The sequence below is a fragment of the Schistocerca americana genome, chromosome 7 (genome assembly GCF_021461395.2).
Source record: "Schistocerca americana isolate TAMUIC-IGC-003095 chromosome 7, iqSchAmer2.1, whole genome shotgun sequence".
NCBI lineage: Eukaryota > Metazoa > Arthropoda > Insecta > Orthoptera > Acrididae > Schistocerca > Schistocerca americana.
Window position 1 is genome coordinate 125,745,931 of NC_060125.1, and position 22,361 is coordinate 125,768,291.

Genomic DNA, 22,361 nt, shown 5'->3' on the forward strand with positions numbered 1-22,361 from the left:
GTCCTCCCAGTTCAGCAGCTCGACACAGACTGAACTAATTTCCCGCCATTTTTTCCCTGGGTGGCCATCTTGGATTACTTCACAGGAAGAGGGAGTTACGGGGGATGGGAGGGTGCTGGGAGTTACCTCAGGGGGACCCAGGTGCTGGCTGGGAAAACCCATGATGTCACCAGGGGGTTGGGGTAATTAATTGATCAATTAATTGATCTGCGCCACCCGGTGTGGCCGAGCGGTTGTAGGCGCTTCAGTCTGGAACCACGCTACCGCTACGGTCGCAGGTTCGATCCTGCCTCGGGCATAGATGTGTGTGATGTCCTTAGGTTAGTTAGGTTTAAGTAGTTCTAAGTTCCAGGGGACTGATGACCTCAGCCGTTAAGTCCCATAGTGCTCAGAGCCATTTGAACCAATTAATCTGCATAGTTTATCTGATATCAATTTGACATGGAAAGTGGGCCGGAACCCATTTTGTCCCACTCCTTCTGTGGGTTTATTTATCGATTGTCATTTTTTACCTGTAATTTGTTCTTGTGGTCCGAGCTCACATACTGTAATTTCGTCACCTGGAGATAGTGAGTGGAGTTGTAGATGCTAGAAAATGGACTCCACGTGGAAAAATCAGAACATTTCCGACATATTTTTCTATTTCTGTTGAACACAGGGGTGATACCAGTACAGGCAGCCAGAAACATTTGCCCTGTGTATAGCAATAATGCCAATGAACCGAACGCGACAGGAAATGGATTTCCTCGTTCTAAGGAGGATCGTTTTAACGTTAGTTACTCTCCATGTTCAGGAAGACCTTCAGGGTTTGGTGGAGACGTTTAATCCACATTAATCCACAATAACCCACGTCAGTGTGCTCGTGAACTGGCAACTGTGATGAACTGCGATCATTCCACCACCGTGCGACTTTTGCATGCACTGGGGAAGGTTCAAAAATCAGGTGTATGGGTACTCATGCGCTAAGCCGAAATTGCAAAAATCAGTGGGTGGCAGTGGGTGGCCATATGTACATCTCTGCTCGCTCGTCATCAATTGGCTAGTGAACAACACTTACCATTCCTATCCCGTATTGTTGCTAGTGACGAAAAAAGGTGTCTTTATGCTAAAGGTAAAAAAAAGCGTGGCTGAGCCTAAACGAAGCAGCAACACCCCCCTGTATGATGTACTACGAATTACTTCCCCAGGATGTTACCATCACTGCTGACTTTTACTGTCAACAACGTCATACAAACGCAATCCGAGAACAAAGACCAGCTCCACGACAACGCCCGCCCGCATTCTGCCAGACTGACAGAAAACACTATACACGAGTTGGGTTGGGAAGTGATTTCCGTAACCGTACTACTTACCTGATCATGCGACCTCAGATTATCGCCTTTTCCGCTCTTTATCGAACAACCTTCAAGGAACTTCCTTTCCGGATGAAAAATGCGCTTCGAACATGGCTTGATGAGTTCTTTGCTCAATTCCAAAAGTTACCCCAGCGTTGGCAGACTATTGTAAATAGTGAAGAAGACTATATTATGGATGACTAAAGTCTCTGTTATGTATATCTGTTGTGATTAAATTTTTGGAATAACGCTACGAATTTATGCACCACCCTAACACATAATAATAATTTCATGTGGCTCAATGGCCTGGTGCAAGCCTTTCTGCTGGACAGCGCTTCAGCGACTTGCGTGTCCGCTAGTTCATCTACGGTTTCTGATGAGTGAGTTTGTGAGTATCGAAATATCTGACATATGTGGCCATACGCGTTGACTGCATTAATTTACAAGCTTAAATGCTTTAAACCGCAAAGGGAGTGAATACCTTAGCATTGACATAACTTGATACCTCTACCCATTTCTGAGAAAAAAGGATCTTAACAGACGGACACGCAGACAGACAGGTATAATTGGCAAAAAAAATATTTTTTTACTATCTGAATACCTAGCGTAACCCTGATTTGTATTTATTTAGATTCTATTTGTCCATCTTCTCTACTCCCCTCTCTCTGTCCATCTCCTCCTTCGCTTATATCTCCTTAAATATGTGTCGTACAATGATATAATTTTGTACAAACATTCCGCAGCATATGTGGATACCATCTGATAAATGTGCTACGAACAGAAGCAATACATGCAAAAGTCATGACGTCGTGCTTGAGTCGACAGTGTTACTGCATGAACAGCAGTGAAGCAATCGATAAACTTTTACCCTTCCATCATTTTGTGAAGATTGCCAGAGAGAAAAAGTTTCTTAAGGGTTTGTTGCAAGTTACTAAGTGCTGGATAGTGCACCTAGCAGCTATACATTATGCAACAAATAGTGTGGAAGTATCGAATAAACACTCTGAAGATTGCGTAAGTATTGTATTCGTCACTTTGAATCGTATCACGTAGCACCTATTAAACACGAAAAGCATTTTCACAAATATGATAAAGCTAAGAAGTCAAAGAGTAAATAACTTTTCCAAAGAATAGATATTTTCCCTAATTCGCGTAATATCCTTCACATAAGCCCGCCCGGTCAGCCGTGCGGTCTAACGCACTGCTTGCCGGGTGGGAAGATGTGCCGGTCTCCGGCACGAATCCGCCCGGCGGACTGGTGTCGAGGTTAGGTTTGCCAATCAGTCTGTGGACGGTTTTTAAGGCGGTTTTCCATTTGCGTCGGCGAATGTGGGCTGGTTCCCCTTATTCCGCCTCAGTTACACCACGTCGGCGATTGCTGCGCAAACCCTTTCTCGACGTACATGTACACCATAATTACTCTACCACGCAAACATTGGGGTTACACCTGTCTGGTGTGAGACATTCCCGGGGGCGGGGAAGGGGGGAGGGGGGGGGGAGCTTCCACTGGGAGGCGAACCGCACAATACCCCTGGGTTCGGTGTGGGGCGGCGGTGGGGTGAGTGGACTGCTGTACCCTGTTGTGGGGTTGTGAACCACTGAGGGCTACGGCGGGGACGAAGCCTCTCCGTCGTTTCTAGGTCCTCAGTTCCATACAATACAATATTCTTCAGATCACACACACTTTATAAAGTACCACTATGTTCTACAATATGGTTCAAATGGCTCTGAGCAGTATGGGACTTAACATCTATGGTCATCAGTTCCCTAGAACTTAGAACTACTTAAACCTAACTAACCTAAGGCCATCACACAACACCCAGTCATCACGGGGCAGAGAAAATCCCTGACCCCGCCGGGAATCGAACCCGGGAACCCAGGCGCGGGAAGCGAGAACGCTACTATGTTCTTCCCTTCCTCACCAAATTTCATAGAATCGGTTCATTGGGTTAGTAACAACGAATTTAAAAGTCATGTTTGTTAGGCAGTTTTCACGCATCCCACTGTTTGTGAATCCATATATCCTCAACTATGTGTCGTACATAGACATAATTTTACAGTTACATTCAGTGATGAACACTATCTGCACAATGTGACGCTCGTGATAAACGTGAAATCCGGTTTCGAGTCCCGGTCGACACACATTTTCACTTGTCGCCACCGAAATTATTTCAATGCTTAATTGCAGCCGAGTCAGAAATTACTTTATTTCGTTTCACTTCATCATTTTTATAATAAATGAATATATTTTTACGTGATCCCATTTTGATGAAATATAGCCTAGTTACACTGCAGTTACCAGTTAAAAACCCATAAAAATTAGTCCAGTAGTTTTGGCGACAACGGTTTTACAGATATTTTGTTAGAACAGGTTATGTTGTGAACAACATGGTAGCTAATGCTTCAGAAAGAAATTACACAGATCTCTGATTTGGTGACTTCCCTTACGGACATCTTATTGAAGCTCGGAGCGCTGTTTAAGGATACTAGTTTTTGCAGGAATTGTGTATGTAGTCTGCGATGAAAATTTCAGTTAATCATACGATGCCTCTGTAATACGTTTCTGATTATTCTCTTATGCTGTTGCAATTACTGCCTGTCAGTACATTCCTGTTAATGGGACTTCTGTAGGGAACGGAGAAAAGAAGGGGAGATTGTAGACGGTGTCCGTTGGCTGGCTGCGCCCACAGTGGAGGTGAGTCAGCGGCGCGCCGCCCAAAGTAGCCGTGACGTCGGCGCGCGCAGCGTAAGCAGGCCTGCTGGTCAGGCATAGTAAACACCCTGGCAGCGGCGTGGCTAATGCAAAAGGCAAGTCGAGCAGCTGGTGTTCCCGTCAGGGCGGAACGCTGCCAATCTCCGACATCACGCAATGCACGGGGAGGCACGGCAGCTAGAGCGCTCCCATCTGAAATGTCTTAGGTCAATTCTCCGCACAGACAGCAGTGACTTTTTGAACAATTACTCTATATTAAAAAGAACAGAGTCCAAATACTGAGCCGGCCGTGGTGGCCAAGCGCTTAAAGGCGCTACAGTCTGGAACCTCGCGACCGCTACGGTTGCAGGTTCGAATCCTGCCTCGGGCATGGATGTGTGTGATGTCCTTAGGTTAGTTAGGTTTAAATAGTTCTAAGTTCTAGGGGACTGATGACCTTAGAAGTTGATCCCATAGTGCTCAGAGCCATTTGAGCCATCAAAATACTACAATACTCCTGCCAATAAACCAAATGAGGATGACGGCAATGGCAAACGAATACGTAAGAAAATTGTTGCTCAGTGTTCCATAGACAAGATAATGAGAAATTATGAACAAGCTCTGACTGGACAAGAACGAAGAAGACAATCGGCAGGCCTATTAAAAGGAATCGTTCGCTGAAATACACCTCCATCTATATAGGGAATCCAAAGGAAACGAAAATCTTTTTGGCTGAACGAGGGTTTGAATCCCGCTACTACCCAATATATGCTAATAGCTCGTACATGTAGACACTGAAAGCAAGACAGTGTAAACCTTGAATAGCTCCCAATCGACACAGCGAAATGATGTCAAAGATATGCAGACAAGTGGAAACATATGAAATGGTAAGACGGCAATAACGTACAACAAACGATTTGCGATAAATAAAGGCCCCAACAACGACACATTTACACGGGCAACCCGCTAGTACACGATGAGCCGACGCCTCCAACTGGATTCACGAGCCACGTTTTAGGCCGTGACGGGACTAGGGTAAATTCTGCTGCAGTACTCGCTGTCCGCTGTAGCGAGACCCGGTCAGGAAATGGAACTACGCAGTGTTGCAAGTCTCTTGCAGTCGATATAGTGGTCTCTGATTATAAATGTATGCGTCTTTTCTGTGACATATCACCCCGGACTACTAAAGAAAAAAGAAACACTGACTTACGATTATTAATTCGTTAATGCTAACGGCACAAGACTAAACCAGACTCATTGCAATCTATAGGCGCCAGCTACCGACAATACTCATAGGCGTTGTAGGTTGTAGGCGATAGCTAACGATATCGCCGATACTGAAGGGAACGGAGGAGGCGTGGCGGTTTTCCATACCTGACACGCTCTTGCCGTTGGAGCCGATTACCCTCGCGAATTCCAGCTACTGCAACTCGTACAGTTAATAACGCAAACCAAGACAAAAAAGTCCCACATATAGCAACAACGAACAATCCGCCCAGTGCCTGAATGCCAACAGATTTTTTACCGTACCTTGACAAACAAGGTGTATCTTCATGGGTAACTTTCACGACCGATCAATCGCTTTTGGAGGTATTACAACGAACACAAATGGAAATTCTTACAGAAAAATTAGATCGTAAGACTCGTCATCACAGCTCCAACTTCTATTAAACACGGAAGATCGTCAATGCCTGATCATATCTTATTCATTGCAACCGTAGAAAAATATATCAAGGCTCATTGGATCAGAAGCAGCGACTATCTTCTAAAACACAACTAACCTACACAGAACAACAAAATCCATCTACAATCTAAAAAACATGGATATCAAAAAATATCAGCAAACTATCATCACGGCCTTCCAACACCAGAAAATATATCATCAGTCGAACGACCTAATCAATATAATGAATATATAGTAGCAGCAACAAAAAACGTAGAGTTATAAAATGCTTCAAACGAATAACCAAATCGGGTTTAACACGAATTCGAGCATAGTCGTATATATATTCATCCGCTAAACAAAAACGAATAACTTACCGAGTACTGATTTGAAAGGAACAGACTCAGTACATTAGTCAAAAGACAGGTAGTCGAATTTCGCTCACAGAGATGGTTTCGAACATGTGAAACATTGCTCCACAGACAGTCAACCCGTTCGTGGAACTCGTTCAATAAATAACCGGCTCTAACGTAAAGTGGGAAATATTGTCACAGACAGCCAAACGAAAGCACACATATTCCGAGAAGTTATAATAGCGACACATCAAAATATCTTCGACAAGACACACAAAAACAAAATAATAAGCAACATAAGCAGAATTCTAACAGCAGCACAAGTTTTCATTAACAACACATTATCTTCCTGAACATAGCGGGAGATGAACGGAAAAAAACTCCGCTCCTGATATTGACGGCATCTGCAAAAATCAACTACATGCAACACCAAGAAAACAAACAACTATGCATTACAATGCATTTTCAACGTAGCCTTGAAATCGAAATAAGTGTCAAACCAATGGAAACAGTCCAGGTTATCAGCTCATACAGACCAATCATTTTACTATCAGTAATAAGTACATGCTTCTAGACAGTGCTAAATAAGGACCTACAACGTTTTGCAGAAGAATGAAAGATAATTCCCGATATACAGGCAGTCTTTAAAAAATAGCATTGTATCATTGATCTTATAGTAAGAATATGTAGCAACATCACAAAATCAACATAGCAGACTTCACATCAGCTCAGTTCTTAGACATGGATAGGGCATTTGACAGAGTATAGCATGCCGCACCATACTATAAACTAATCATTCTCGACATTCCCTCTCTGTCCTAGATGATAGGCCCACAACGAGTAGCAAACATTCTGAATTTTCCCCGCTGACGCTGGAGTACCACAAAGCGTCCAACTTGTCACGCCGGCCGAAGTCTGGCGCTGCAGTCTGCAACCGCGAGACCGCTACGGTCGCAGGTTCGAATCCTGCCTCGGGCATGGATGTATGTGATGTCCTTAGGTTAGTTAGGTTTAACTGGTTCTAAGTTCTAGGGGACTAATGACCTCAGAAGTTGAGTCCCATAGTGCTCAGAGCCATTTGATCCAACTTGTCACCATTTCCGCACAGTATACAAGGAGATTCAGCTGGCTCCTACCGCTGTCGTTTAATGCATACCGCTATGTTGTACCTGACCTTCATAAGCCATGCGCGTGATTTTCATATTCTCTCGCCCGCCAGGCGCAAACTGTTAGTCCTAGAGAAAAAATGAACAGGACCTTTTTGTAGAAAATTTAATACAGCTAAATTTTGTACTGGAATACGTTTTCGCTGGGTCACGGTTTTTTTAAGAAGAACGTATAAGGTGAACGTCAAACGCACCTCCGCCTCACACTCATATCTCACCAGTCTGGATTACTAGTACGTTCGTTCGTGGCACTTCCTCCTAACAAAACAAAAATTTCCGAGTACGAGAACTATTCCCGGTATTTGACATTTTTTGGTCTCTATTAGCTGGACTGTTACGCCACCTGCATAGTCGGATATTCCGTTAACGTTATTAATATAAACGTGCCTGTAGAGGTAATGAAAGAAAAACGACTTTCTTCAGTGGTACGCTAATACTAATTATGCTGACAATTCGATCCAAACTTAACCCTTACAAGCACAGTAGTTTGGTAGCCAGAAGGGCAGACGAATACATCGATGGGCAGACGAATACAACGATGTAATTGTTTATTTCATGCTGACAAAATTCACAAAACTGTTAGGTAAAATTTACACGTACGTCAGTTTTACAGTTTGTAAGTGTTCGCCGGCCGGTGTGGCCGAGCGGTTCTAGGTGCTTCAGACTGTAACCGCGCGACCGCTGCGGTCGCAGGTTCGAATCCTGCCTCGGGCATGGATGTGTGTGATGCCCTTAGGTTCCTTAGGTTTAAGTAGTTCTAAGTTCTGGGGGACTGATGACCTCAGTTGTTAAGTCCCATAGTGCTCAGAGCCATTTGAACCATTTTTTGTAAGTGTTCGATTAAGCCGATAGCTAATAACGCCAGCCGCGCGGGGTAGCCTGCGGTCTCAGGCGCCTTGTCACGGTCCGCGAGGCTACCCCCGTCGCAGGTTCGAGTTCTCCCTCGGGCAGGGTGTGTGTGTTGTCCATGGCGTCGGTTAGTTAGATTAAATAGTGTGTAAGCTTAGGGGCCGATGACCTAAGCAGTTTGGTCCCATACGGTCTTACCACAAATTTACAAGTTTTATTTAATAACGCCAGCCAATGAAGGCCAAAAACGAACGAACGTGGAATATAGTACGTTTCGTCACAAATATTTGTCAGTGGTAGGAGGGAGTAACACGGACAACATACTACAAAGACTGCCCTGTTGGGACCGAGTGTGAGAGTGATGGAGCGTTTGTTTTTGTACGTTTTCCTTGAATCACTCAAAAACTACGGCTAAAACTACGTCCTCTAGCGAAAACGTATCCCAGCACAAAATTTAACTACATGAAATTTCGTACGAAAAGGTCCTGTTCATTTTTTCTGTAGGACTAATAGTTTCCTCGGACGTGCGTACATGTTCGGAGCCTGTGCAGTGAGTGGGCGAAGAAGGCCGTCGACTCGGGGTGCATGGCAGTGTGAGCGGTGGTCGAAAATGTTCAAATGTGTGTGAAATCTTATTGGACTTAACTGCTAAGGTCATCAGTCCCTAAGCTTACACATTACTTAACCGAAGTTATCCTAATGTCAAACACACACACCCATGCCCGAGGGAGGACTCGAACCTCCGCCGGGACCAGCCGCACAGTCAACGACTGCAGCGCCTAAGACCGCTCGGCTAATCCCGCGCGGCGTGAGCGGTGGTCGGATCTAGGCGTATGATACAATAAGGTTCAAATATGGCGACAACAATTTCAAGCTAATTTAGATATGAGCTCCGGTAGATACTTCCAGAAATAACAACTTCCAAAACAGAGGAAAACTTGGAAGTGGTTTCGGAAATGTTTACAAATACTAACGCAAATCACTGTCCATGTCCGAGGGAACATAGCATCGTAATTTGGAATTACACAGGCACAGCAATATCGGAATAGAGAATCTGTGGGATCATCTCAGTTCGGCTGTTCGTGCCATGGAGACGTAGCGCAGCCGGCCGCGGCAGTGGAGGTGGCACGGCTGCACGCCCTTGTCGTTGCCTTCCAGAACCCTCCATCACATCTCGCAGTGGTAGGCGCTGCAAAAGGGGGTTATTCAGGTTTTTGACGGATGACGGGACAGTGTATTAGCGACATTCGCCATGCACGTTCTCTCTGAAGTGCGCTACTACTACAGCTCCCGACTCTTGCGGTTTATGAAAGCAGCAGATTACCAGTTTTGACTCTGAAGCTTAATTTCACTCAAAATAGTTAACATTAAGAATCCGTAACTACCTTGCGGTAAATATTCCAGTGTGAACTTTAGGATTTCGTTGCTGTTCACTTCCGATTTCAGTCTACTTTCTGTTTCGTAATACTATCTGTGCGTTACAACCCTTAATAAGCGACACTGATTCTGGAATCTTTCCTTGGATGTTCCAGCAGTTTAGTAATATACTATTAACCTTTTGGTGGACACCATTGCAACTAACGGAAAAAAATATGGAATGAAAATTAACACAAATAAAACAAAAGTATTGGCACCAGGACGAAATAAGGAAATAAAAATTATGCTGAATGGAGAAACACTAGAACAGGTGCAAAACTTTAAGTATGTTGGAAGCAGGATTGACACCGACTGGAAGAGCACCACAGAAATTAAAACAAGGATAGCAATGGCAAAAGAGGCGTTTTATAAGAAAAGGAGAATCTTCTGCAGTGGTCTGGACAGAGAACTCAGAAAGAGACTCATAAAATGTCTTGTACGAAGTGTTTTTCTATATGGTGCTGAAACATGGACTATGGGGAAAAAAAAAACAGAGAAAGGCTGGAGGCTTTTGAGAGCTGGACATGGCGGAAGATGGAAAGAATAAGTTGGATGGACAGAGTAAAAAATGAAGAGGTACTGAGAAGAGTGGGAGAGAAAAGACAGTTACTAGATGTAATAAAGAGAAGAAAAAGAAATTGGATTGGGCATATATTAAGAAAGAATGACGGACTGATAAAAACAGTTTTAGAAGGTTATGTAGAAGGGAAAATGAAGCGAGGAAGGAAGAGATTCCAGATACTGGATGACATGATGGACGGTACAACATACAGCAGCCTTAAGAAGGAAGCAATGGATCGCAGAAAATGGAGAGGCAAAGGACCTGCAGATAACTCATGATGATGAACCATTTCTATATTCAATCTGTGAGGACGATCAATCTCCGAGAACTTTGTTTCCGATGTAAAATCGAGTTCAGAAGGCATTTGATCCCAAGGTGGGGTTCCTCTAACCTAAAAAAAAAAAAAAAAAAGAAGGCACGTGCACGCCACAACTACTCCTTTACCCTAGTAGCCTCTGCCTACGTGTAGTGCACACCTGACCTATTAAAGGGAAACCTACGATTCTACCACCTATAGAGGAGAGCGAGAAATTCGCATCTGATACAGTCGCAGAGTCGTCAGAGCCTGTGGTTTAGACCTTCGACTCCGCTGAAAACCAGAGGACCACGATCGAACCTGGCTATAATGGCCAGTATAGCCTGCACCCTCGTGCGATGCTAGTTGCCTTCACAAAATCAATCTGCCGAAAGGAGCCGCGGATGCCGTCAGAACCCATAAGAGCGCCGGTGCCGCTACAGTACATCCCAGAGCCCCTCTTTTGTATAGGATGTTTCTATTTAGAACAAAATTATTCCAGTGTAGCGCTCACGAGACCACGAATGGCCACAACTCGACGCCTATATCCCGACATGCCGCAACGCCGCTCCCTCAATGTGGTCGAACTAAAATATCCTGACGTACGGTGGCGCGTGGTGTGGAAGACTGTACGCGATGGCATGCTTGATTCCGATTTTGTTTCCCAATGGTACGTAGTCGTTAAGGGAAGCTGGTGTCACAAGAACGTCTCTACAACATCCACATGGCAGAATCTCCCAATTGTGTGGGTTGTAATACAGTAGATTCTGACGAGCACCACCTCAGCTGTGGAGAGGTGGAACCGGTTTGGCACCCAGTGCGGCAGATGCTGGCTTATCTCTTGCGAGTTACGCCGGACCATATGTCTGCACACACGTTATTGTTTCCGGATGAGACATTTAACCCCAAGACTCGAACCAACTCCGTCACTTGGATACGTATACATGCGGTCCATTACCTCTGTCGTGACGGACACAACAATTTACTTTACTTTTGGCTCTATTTGCAAGAAAGACCTCATCCTAATTCCGGGCATTCCAGATATCGACAGTGCTTCGCAAAGTACCTATGGAGTGCCTTTCATAGCCCGCCGTGTAGCTGGAATGTTCCAGGCGCTGCTAGATGAGATCAAAACTAACTACAAACGATCACACATTGAACTATATTATCAGTGGGCGCAGTCGCTGGGAAGCCTAACTACGAAGTGGCATCTTTATTTTCATGTTATTTGTGTTTTCTTCATTCTGTTTTAGTTTTCCAGGCATAATTAACTATGAATGTTCGCACATTGATATCTATATAAATAAAAATAATAAAAAAGCAGTAGGCATCATTGGTGCCAACATGTGCCGCTATATGCAGCTAATTGTGTCCGTTGCGCTCGATAGCCGGTGGCACAACCTCTTCCATATCATGGACGAGAGCCCTTGGGAAACATACCTAGCCCACATTGACATTATTTCCCATCCAGCATGCTATTTCCTTGGAGGGTTCCATTACCTACATGACGTTGGAGCTCCTAAAGAGTAGCATACTTCCCTCTGCACTTGTCCGCACTGGGGCGGAAACTCGGGCACTGGCCAAACAGGAGAAGCATCCTGCGGTGCTTCAGATTTATTGTCAGCACTGGGTAGCACATTGTAGCTGCTGCTAAGCCATAAAGAACCAGCCATGTGGCCCATTCCTTCTTTCGCCTTCCACCCAGTGAGACATGAACTGGTCAGATGTTGCAGCAACAACCAGAGGGTCCCAGTTGCACAAGGGTCTTGCAAGTCTGGTCACCAACGCCCTGATGCCACCGCAGATTTGAGCCGTAGCCAGAAGTCTGTTGACTTTAGTCAGCACATCGTCAAGCTGTTTACGGACAGTAGCCAATTCTCCTTGGTCCGCTCACAACAAGCACAGTCCCAATCCATACCGTACAGAGGATACTGACTGTTGCGACTGCGGGTTGAGGCAGCATCGGCATCGGCATCGGCATCGGCATCGCTATCTGCTACTGCTTCAGAGCGGGGGAGCGCACAGGCACCAGATTAGTGCTGCTCTGAATTCGCTCCTCCAGCAAAAGTGCAGCCTTGGCAGAGAGATTTTATATACACTCCGAAACATCAATAACTTTCTTTGTAGATAAAATATTTTCTACTCATTCACTACCAATCTTCTCTTCCTAAAGTATCTCGAATAATTTTCTTTATAATCTGCATGTTAGGAAAACGTTAAATTTCCCTCAGCAGTTAATGAAAAGTTAGACTCAGATTAGCTAATACTGCATTGTGTCAACAGTAAGAACACCACAACTAACGTTCAGCATAGCTATCTACTGTACACTAGACTACCTAATTTGATGGATAGTCATCAACGTCGTGACGAAGACTGAATACAACTGTATTAGTTGTAACAAGAGAAGTTCTGATAACAATTTTTTACTTCTTTGAATGACTGCTTTCGTGCATTCCGCGGACAACGAGTGCACGTTTCGGAGTCGCGTTGGTTCCCATCACACAGTAAATGGGGGCCAGATGTACAGGGCCCAGTTCAGCCCCATGATGTGCTGTGTGTTTCCCTCGTTATCCAATCACATAAAGCAGAAAAATTTGATACTTACTTCTGTAGTGACACATAAATATACATATAGAATAACAGACGATGCATATGCAATTCAGTCAACAGAAGCAACACAAATACACACAAATTCACCATACCTTCAGTAGGCTACAGCAGTAAGCTGGACCCTGTATACATTTGGCCCTCTGCAATGGTGACAATCTGCTCGTAACCTCCGCCCGCATATCATTGTTTGTCGTGCATCTATTCGTCAAAGCCAGTCGACCAGTCCTACAATCTTCTCGAGGTCTTCTGCTGGAAGGACCTGTGCCCATTCTTCTTGCCATACTGTTGCCTTGAATCCATCTCGACGTCGCTCATTCTGCAGTCATTGAAGCACAGCGAAATGTTTGTACCATCGGTCTGTATAATGCAAACGGGTCACTCTTTCCAATGATTTAACTTTTCCCAAAGTGCAAAACACGGAGACAAGCTGCACTTGCAAGCCATTAGTCCATGCTTTGTTGCAAATCTCGACCTGAGACGTTCCAGTACCGTTAGCCAACCCCAGGACCATTATGCACTCACTCTTTTTTTCGTATGTAGGACTGATTGTTCCTGTAACGAAAAAACTGGAAACAAGTTCGCGTAAGATGAAACTTTAATCAACATATGCTGTAGGCATAGAAATTCTGGAGCTTTCGTTTGGTAGCGTTTGATCGAGATGTTCATGTTGTAACTCCTTCCATTCCCGTCAACATATGGACACACAATGCTGACTCACGCTTCCAAGATTTCACATGACTAACTTCCAGAACCCGCATTGCCGTGACGCGAAACGACAGTACCCAAGACACACCAGCCGTGCGGCGGCCCAAAGACGGATACTGGCACAGTGCTGGTGTCCGCGGTACACTTACAGTATTTTGGCAAAAAGCGCCACATTTTATTATAGAGGCTGAACCACAATTCGGACATCACCGCGCGATTCCTTTGCACGCTGACAACATAACACTGTACCTACATTTCGTCCCGTACATGTTTTCGGTAGAAAATGGACTTGAAACAGGGGCAATTTAACGACACTGTAATCACATCTGCGACAAGTATTTTCATTCAGTACTCTTTAGCTGTGCTGTACAGTTAGTGCAGTAAGTAGATTTTTGCGTTAGTACACTCGAGTTCCAGTCCGGGTCTAAATAAAATTGTTTCTGCATTTTCTAATGTAGATTACGTGATATGCTATCTGTCGAGTTAATCGTTATACAGCAATTACAGCAGGTTTTATACGAAATAGGTGCAATTATTTAATACTAACACGCATATTTTAAACGTTTACTCTGTTCCACAGACAGCAAATCTCAACGTTTCCCGGTCCACTGATATACTGTCACTGATAGTGTATTTAAAATATGCAAAGGACGCCTCTTTCTGAATGTAGTGTCTATGTCTAACACCTCTGCATTGGTAAACTTTGTAGTTATTTCTGCCCTGTGATGGGTAATTTATTTTTAACTAATTATCATTCTTTATGAATGTTGCCTATGTGTCTGATCAGTGACAGTAGTTGTAGGATAGGTATCGCTTAAGAAAAGTGTATTCCGCAGTATTATTTGTCAGATAAAAATTCTTCTTCTTTTTCTTCGTCGTCACTTCGAGGAGTAGGCTTATGTCCTATTCCGTCTTCACAAAAGCAACCCTTCCCTTGGTCTTTCTGTATCTCTCTTTCCTTTAGATCTATATTCTGTTACGTATCTGACAATTCTTTCTGTCCCAAATCTTTCAATATGCTTCTTCCATTTTGATTTCCCGTACACCACTTTTTCAATCATGCAAAATATATTTAACTGTTCACTTATTTCAGAATTCTTTACTTGATCTCTCAGAGTAAATCCTTTTACTTCTCTTAAGATTTTCATTTCAGCTGACGGTATCCTTCTTCGGTCTTACTTAGCTAGTACCGAAGCCTTACTTCTCTAGATGACCACAATGTTGCCATTACTTTGTAGAATTTTGTCTTTGTGTGTTTCCTGGTTTTCCTGTTAATGTTCTACATGTCATTTGATACTTATTTGACTTACTGGGTAATTCATGATAATATTCATAACTTACATCGCATCCTGACAGCTAAAAGTGCAATAACTATTTAGCCGATTTTCTATTTAGCATTACTTTAGATCGTACAGGTAATTTTCCTTTAAAAGCCGTAACTTTGGATTTTTTCTGATGAAAATATCAGAGATTGCCTACCAAGTCCAAGCGATGTAAAGCAAATTGTAAATCATCCTCAGTCTTTTATAAAACTATTTGGTCCGCAGCAAAGAGGAATTTTTTTTTTCCTTTGTTAAGTTCTTGTTTCCATTGTCTAACAATGTCGTCAGAATACACATCAAATAAAGTGGGCTAGAGACCGCACCCTTTGCGTGCTCCTCTGTTAATTGCTACTGGTCCTGTTCTCTCTTTGCCTGTATTAATTAATATTTCGTTATTTAAATACAATCGTTTTATCACTTGTATTAAATGTTCAGGATAACCTCGTCTTTCTATTATATCCCATAGCTCATACCTATTCATCCTATCTCTCTTCTTCATAATCTACAAATTCAATATGTTTCCAGATTATATTTTTGTCACTTTTCAATTATCTGTCGCACTATTGTTATACTGTCACTGCATGATCGTCGTTTTCTAAAACTATTTTATTCCTTCAGTAAGAGGGCGTCAGCTATTTTTTTCAGTCTATTATTAATTATTCGTGCTTATAATGAACAGCCAGTGTTCAACAGACTTAATGCTCTATAATTTTCACAAGCATTTCTAGCTCCTTTTTCATAGACTAATTTTACTTCATCCTCTCCAAGGGTTGGGTTTCGCCTCCCATTTCCAACATTTTCCTGAGTTCTAAGCTATCCTCCACATTTGATAAGCTCTGTACTAATATTATTTCAGCCTACGGCGTTTCTATTCTTCACCTGCTTTCATGCTTCTTTCATCTCCTCCAATATAATACAGTCTCCTTGGTACATTTCATCACCTCGTCCTTTATGCAGTTCTATTTTCGCTTGTTCAATTTTATTATTGTTTTCTACCCATAATCTCAGACGAGGTTTTGTCCGAGTCTGTTTGTCTATTACGTGTAATCGTACAGAAAATTTTCCGTGTTTATCGTTTCAGGAGTTTATAAGCCATCTCTTGTCTACCACGTAGATCACTTTCAGTGTTTGGTATCATTCTACCACAGGATACTTGATGGGCTTCTCTCACTATTTTCTTTGCATAGTTGCCTTTTCTAACGCACTAACGGTTCTTCTGTACTGTGTTGCAAATTTTTAGTGTATGCTTTTTGTTTTTCTCCAGTTGCATTTGATATATATTCATCCCATATTTTGACACCCTTCCTCCACCTGAATTTCTTTTTCATCCCTAATGCTTCCGTCGTCCCTTACGTCACACATGGCCTTATGTTTTCCCATTCTGTAGTTATATTCTTTCTGTAAATTTATTTCGTAAATAATCCGCGAGTCGTTATTGAAACGGACTTCTTACACCATCATGTTGCAAAAGGTAGACTTCTGAAATTTTATCTTCGAGTTTACTCCTCAGAATTGTTTGCTTCTTCCGTCCAATAATCAGGTTTACCTTGGGAATCAGCAGGAAATTATCTGGAACCATCTCGCTACCTCAGTGTACTCTTACTTCTTGTACTAGTCCTCCGAGTTTCCTATTCACTATCAAATGGTCAATAATCTATGTATAGCTCCATATATTCTATGTGAATTTATGAATATCCTTCTTTCTAAAGAAACTACTGGTGGTTTTCATTTCATTACACGTTAGAAAGTGACGTAATCGTGTTCATTGTTATTTATTACTTGCTCTCCAACTGTTCCTATTGTTCTAGATATCTGCAAACTCCATATGTGTGCATTACAGTTTCCACTGATAATCGGATGAAACTTTCTTCTTTTGAAGGTAGTCCTAGAACACTTCAGTTTCTTCTCCCCTCTCTTCTTTAGGAACTTATTGACCTACTATTGTGAGATAGTCTATCCATTTTTAGACTTACTGACATTACTCATTCATTTATAAAGGTATAGCTGTGAATCTTTTTTCCATTTATTGTCAATTAATATTGCTACTCCACATTTTATCTAGTTGTTGGGCTCACTCCGTTGTAAACCACTAAATAATCATCCCAATCCTTTGTCCCTTTTAGTTCCTTTTTCGTTTCAGATCAAAATTAGAAAAAAATACACCTACACTCGTAATTCAACGCTCGAACTTATGTATCCTAATCCAAAAATGTATGCAGTGTACTGCCTGCACACCAGTGTAACAGAGGACTGAGTGAAGATACTTGTTGTTGATGTCATTACTATGTCACCAAATTGTCTTTCTCTGACGTCTATTTTCTACCGAAAATATGAACGGGACGAAATTTTGGTACAGACAGTTTTGCACTGTCAGTATGTTCGGAATCGCATTGTGGTGTCCGAGGTCAGGAATCCTATATAACACATATTTTTGTTGTATTGTGTATTACATAATATGTAACTCTGCAGTCGTAATTAAGAAGACAATAATTGTTACCTATAACGTTCTTGTGAGTAAGTTCCCTCTGTATTTCATAGCTTCCTAAAAAAATGATACCGCAGATCCAAAATTTATTTTAGAATTAAAGTTCCAGTGCTCTGCTCGAGAACGGAAGCTCTAAAGCGCAAAGTGTGAGAGCAGGAAGAACTTTGGAGGCGTCACGTCCGGGGTGATGGACGAGATGATCAATCGGGGTTAATAACGTTGCCCTAAAAATATAACAGGGTACTAAGAGTTTCGTAGAAAATCTACACCATGCTTAAAATGTGCTGCGTGTCCTGCGTACGGCATCTTTTGTGTGCCATCCAAGACCAGGTTGAATTAACGTCGCCCCGAAATAAGACTGCTGCCAAGAAGAGGGATAACTAGTCGTGCATTTTCACTCGCTCTAATTATACGCAGACTCAGAGGAGAGGCATGGAAACCAGAATACTAAATCATTTGCGCCTAGATGGCTGAAATGATGGCGTCGCTGAAAAAGAAAGTCAGTGTGGTGTTAAAGCTCAGCTGCCAACAAACTACAGCTCACTGCCGATTAACAAAATGAGACTCCAGTAATTTTGATCTTCTCTGTCAGTGTAGGGCACGATAAGGGCGTGATGTGAAAACAAGGGTCTAGTGGCAATCTGGGATTATGTCGTCGGCTTTAATGTAACGTCATCTGAAATGATAATTTATTCTCAATACTTTATCTCGCTGGAATTATGTTCACTAATGTTGATCTGCAGGAAAGTCATAATACATTGCCAGACAGAACCTCGAGCTTACATTTATACCATATAGTATCAACCCTATACCAACTGAACTCTCCGATCAAGTCTCTTGACGTGCCGCACTGATTTATAATGTCAACACTTTTCGCCTGTTTCATTGTTTGGATGGTTAGATTAACTTTTTGTCTCACAGTTACACAGTGACAGGATTCTCATGAACACGTTATAAAACACGAATATATAAAACATATATTAAAAAAAAGTGATATGCTCATCTCTTTTCAACAGATCTTAAGTGAAATGATCCTCATGGTTATTGACAAAGCCAAAAAAAACCTTTAACTTACTTTCATTTACGAGATAATAACAACTATGTCACAAAACAAGCAAATTTACAATACAATGAAGTGCGTATGACAGTCCTTAGGCAATTTCAACCAAGCATCACCAAACAGAAAATCAGTTTGCAACACTTATTTACATTCATCACATTACTGCAGTGAAGATGAGCAGTAGTTAGAATTTACGTGGCGCTCATGTTATTTGATATTATCAATAATGTATACATCAATCGGTTCTCCAAAGAAATTCTTCAATGGAATAAGAATTAGGCACCAGTAAATCCTTTGCCTCCTCTTAAACTAAGTCTTATTAGAAGCTAAACATTTTGTAACTGCCGGCAAATTATTTAAAATATTGTCCCTGAATAATGTACACTTTTCTGGTCAAACTGAGTTATGTTGAGGCTTTATTAAGGTTACTTTCCTTCCTAGTATGAGTACTGATTCCGTGAAACGAGCTGTTTGTTTGAAAAAGAGATATATCATTTATGAGAAATTTCACTGAGGAATAGATGTATTTGAAAGCAATAGTTACTATCCCTAGTTCCATGAAAAGGTCTCTGCAAGACGTTCTTGAGTTCATACGAAAAGTAACTCGTATTACACGCCTTCGGACTAGGGAACCTTCAATTTGATTTGGTAAGTTACCTCAAAAAGATGATCCCGCATAACATTACGGAATGAAATTAACCGATATAAATTGGAAGATACGGTTAACAGCAGAATATGCATTATCATCGTGGTGCTGTGTGTTCCGCGGTAAATTTTTTTTTGCCAAAAACGATAAACTGTGATCAACATAGTTTCATCACAGCTACCTGAGTATTGGTTGGTTTAAACACTGGCAGCAAATTAAAAATGGTCCCTACTGAAGGTGCCTGCCACTGAAATATCCGAATACGTATCACTCTAATCGTGCAGCATAAAAGCAGTGGGGTGGAGGTAATGGCAGCTAGAACCATTGAATTGGTTGAAGTGCAAGCCCTGGGCTGGCGCACTATGTTAACCTGTACAATATATAATTTTTTGAGTTTCACTGTTTTCATAGCCGCAACTTGAAAATCCAGTTTTACGTGGCTGACATGCTCCAACATGATCGTCGCCTTAAGTACTGTTGGACTCTTGTTCACACGAAGTTCAAGGAGCAGCTTTTTAAGTAAAATGAGTTGCAGAAATGCATGTTACTGAAGTTATTAAACGGGTTTGGTAATTTTTCCGTTATGCTCACAGTAATGTCTGTATAACTCTTTTTTTACATATTTTGTGATGAAATGTGCAGCAAAGACTGAGTTTCAAGTTCAAGTTATGTACTATACACTACCTGACAAAATAAGCGAAGCTTCCAAAACATACGGTCGAATGTCAATGTAACTTCAAAGAAGCACGCACTATCGGCGGATGGGTAAATGATTAGAAACGCAGTTCTCTGTGACACGTAGAACAGTCACCACGATGCATTATTGTTGTTACCAGATCTGGTAGGATGCATAACCTCAATGCTTTTCAGAGTTCGCCACTCTCACAAAATATTGCATAGATTACAATGTTTTACATTTTTTTAAGTGAATACGCAATCTTATGCGTGTAGAAATATTTTGTTCGAAATTAAGAACATGTTAATAAATGCATACGAACACAACAGTGTAAATGAAAAATAATATCTCCATAGGTGGCAGTTACAGGATGTATCCGGAAAGATATTTCAGTTCGCCTCAAAGCGGCCTAGAGCTTAACTAATAAGGTGTTTACACTGCCTTTTGCTTATGTTACAAAATTTAATCATTGAGGCTTTCAGAAAAGTTATGACACGTTACAGGAACAATTTGTTGGGATTTTTCCTGATACATCAGCTGTTGTTGATGCCGGACTGTGCTTGCCTTGTACACAGGATTATCACGCTGAAACCGAAAGCTTCGATTACTAACTGCTACCACACTAAGGGAAGAAAGCTATTGACTAATGTATCTTAATCCACACTTGCGTCGATTTTGCCGACGAGCGAAACGAATTTATTTATTTATTTTGGAAGTTTCAGATTTATATGTGGACGGTAATCCTGAATCTGCGTTATGGTATCACGTGGCTATAAAATTTTGCTGTTTATCACGTCTGAATACCGCAAGGTCGTTAGCCAAACATTCTTGAAATAACACACATCAAACTTATAATCCTTGGAGAAATGGACACAGCTCTCCCTAGTCATAAACAGACTTATAATCAAGCAAGACGAGCGAGTGTAATGCTCATTACCTTCACTGAATAACGACAAAATGTCGTTATACTTGACCACTGTGCACAGTGAGAACAACAGGCTTAGGTGTGTATCATGTTATATTCCTTATTAATGGGTCGCTCAACCTTGGAAAAGTTTTAGGACAATGTAAAGGATCTCATAATTTAAATCAAGTCCAAGTATAACAGATTTAGATTTGCCTTAAGTATCGGACACAATACACAAGTACTTAAAAGGTAGCAAAGTTTTCTAAAACCCTGGATTAAATTCACACAAAATGATGTTAGAACTGTGTGGAGTTACCAAATTATATGGAAGACTGCATGGAGCAAACACAGCAAGTTATCCTTGTCTGGGCAGCTGAAGAATTCAACATTAATAGTGCAGATTGCAAAACTCGCATCTCCCCAAAATAAGCAAAGCAGGCAACCATCAGCACCAGACGGCGGCCGGGAGACCAGCCGCACGGCAGCTGGAACACCAACTTCACCAAACTTACGTCTCCCTCCTTAACTTTCTACTTTCAAAAAAACTCTGCGTGGAGGGGATAACTCAACACAAATGTGGGTGTGACGGATAAGAATATCGCTTATTTCTTGAAAAAACAGGGGAATACAGCAGAAATCTCCCACACTTGGCGTACAAACCGCACACTAACAAAGAGAATGTTGGTATTGGCCTAGATCAGTGTCTCCTCGATTACTCGGACTCTTTGGTCTAAGCACGGTGGTGGGGAGACTCAATTAGATTTGATGACCAAAATTTTGGATCGAAAGCAACCAGCTTTCTCAAAATGGCTGGACTGCTCCGCACCCTCTCCACTTCTGATGTTCGCGCATAAAAGCCAAAGTGTGGTACTCAATTATTCTCTGAGGACTACAGCTGCGGCACAGTGTCTGCTGCCCGCAGCTAGGCCAGCTCCCGGCTCTGCCCACAAAAGCAAGAAGCTGGCTGCAGCCTCACTTCCACAAAAACTGCACATCTCCCTTGGGACGCTCACCTCTCCTAATGACAATCACTGACTGCATCTGCCGACAACATGACCCTGACACCACACCGGGGGTGCACGTTCCAAGTGTGAGAAACGCAAAGCCTTCCTCCCAAGATCAATAGGGGTGGAAAATGTAACAATATCGCTTACCGATATGTGATAGTAATGTCACAATTCATTTATTTGTGTCGGAAACATACATTGTAATTTACAGGATATCATAAACATTAACAAAAATACTCCTAACAAACTGGTAAAATAAGTGTTACCATTTCTACTAAAAGCCAGTGACTTTGGCTAACTGTATGTTACACAAATACATATTAAATATGGTATGACCAGTATGCTGGTAATTTACATGCTTCCTCTGTGGCATTCACTGTCTCTTCTTCATCACCTTTACATAATACTCTCTGACGCTGATTGTTTTTCCAACTCCAAAGCGCAGCCTGTTGAACGTCTTCCATACAGACCAACTTTCCTCGTGGCCTGAATGGACGCTTTCAGACTACATCACCCATCTTGCAAAGTGGCTAGATCTGGAATGCCAGCGAAGCTTTCTATCATATGGAGGAGGCTATGTCTGCTACGCAGTAAACGTTTTCAAGTGATGCAG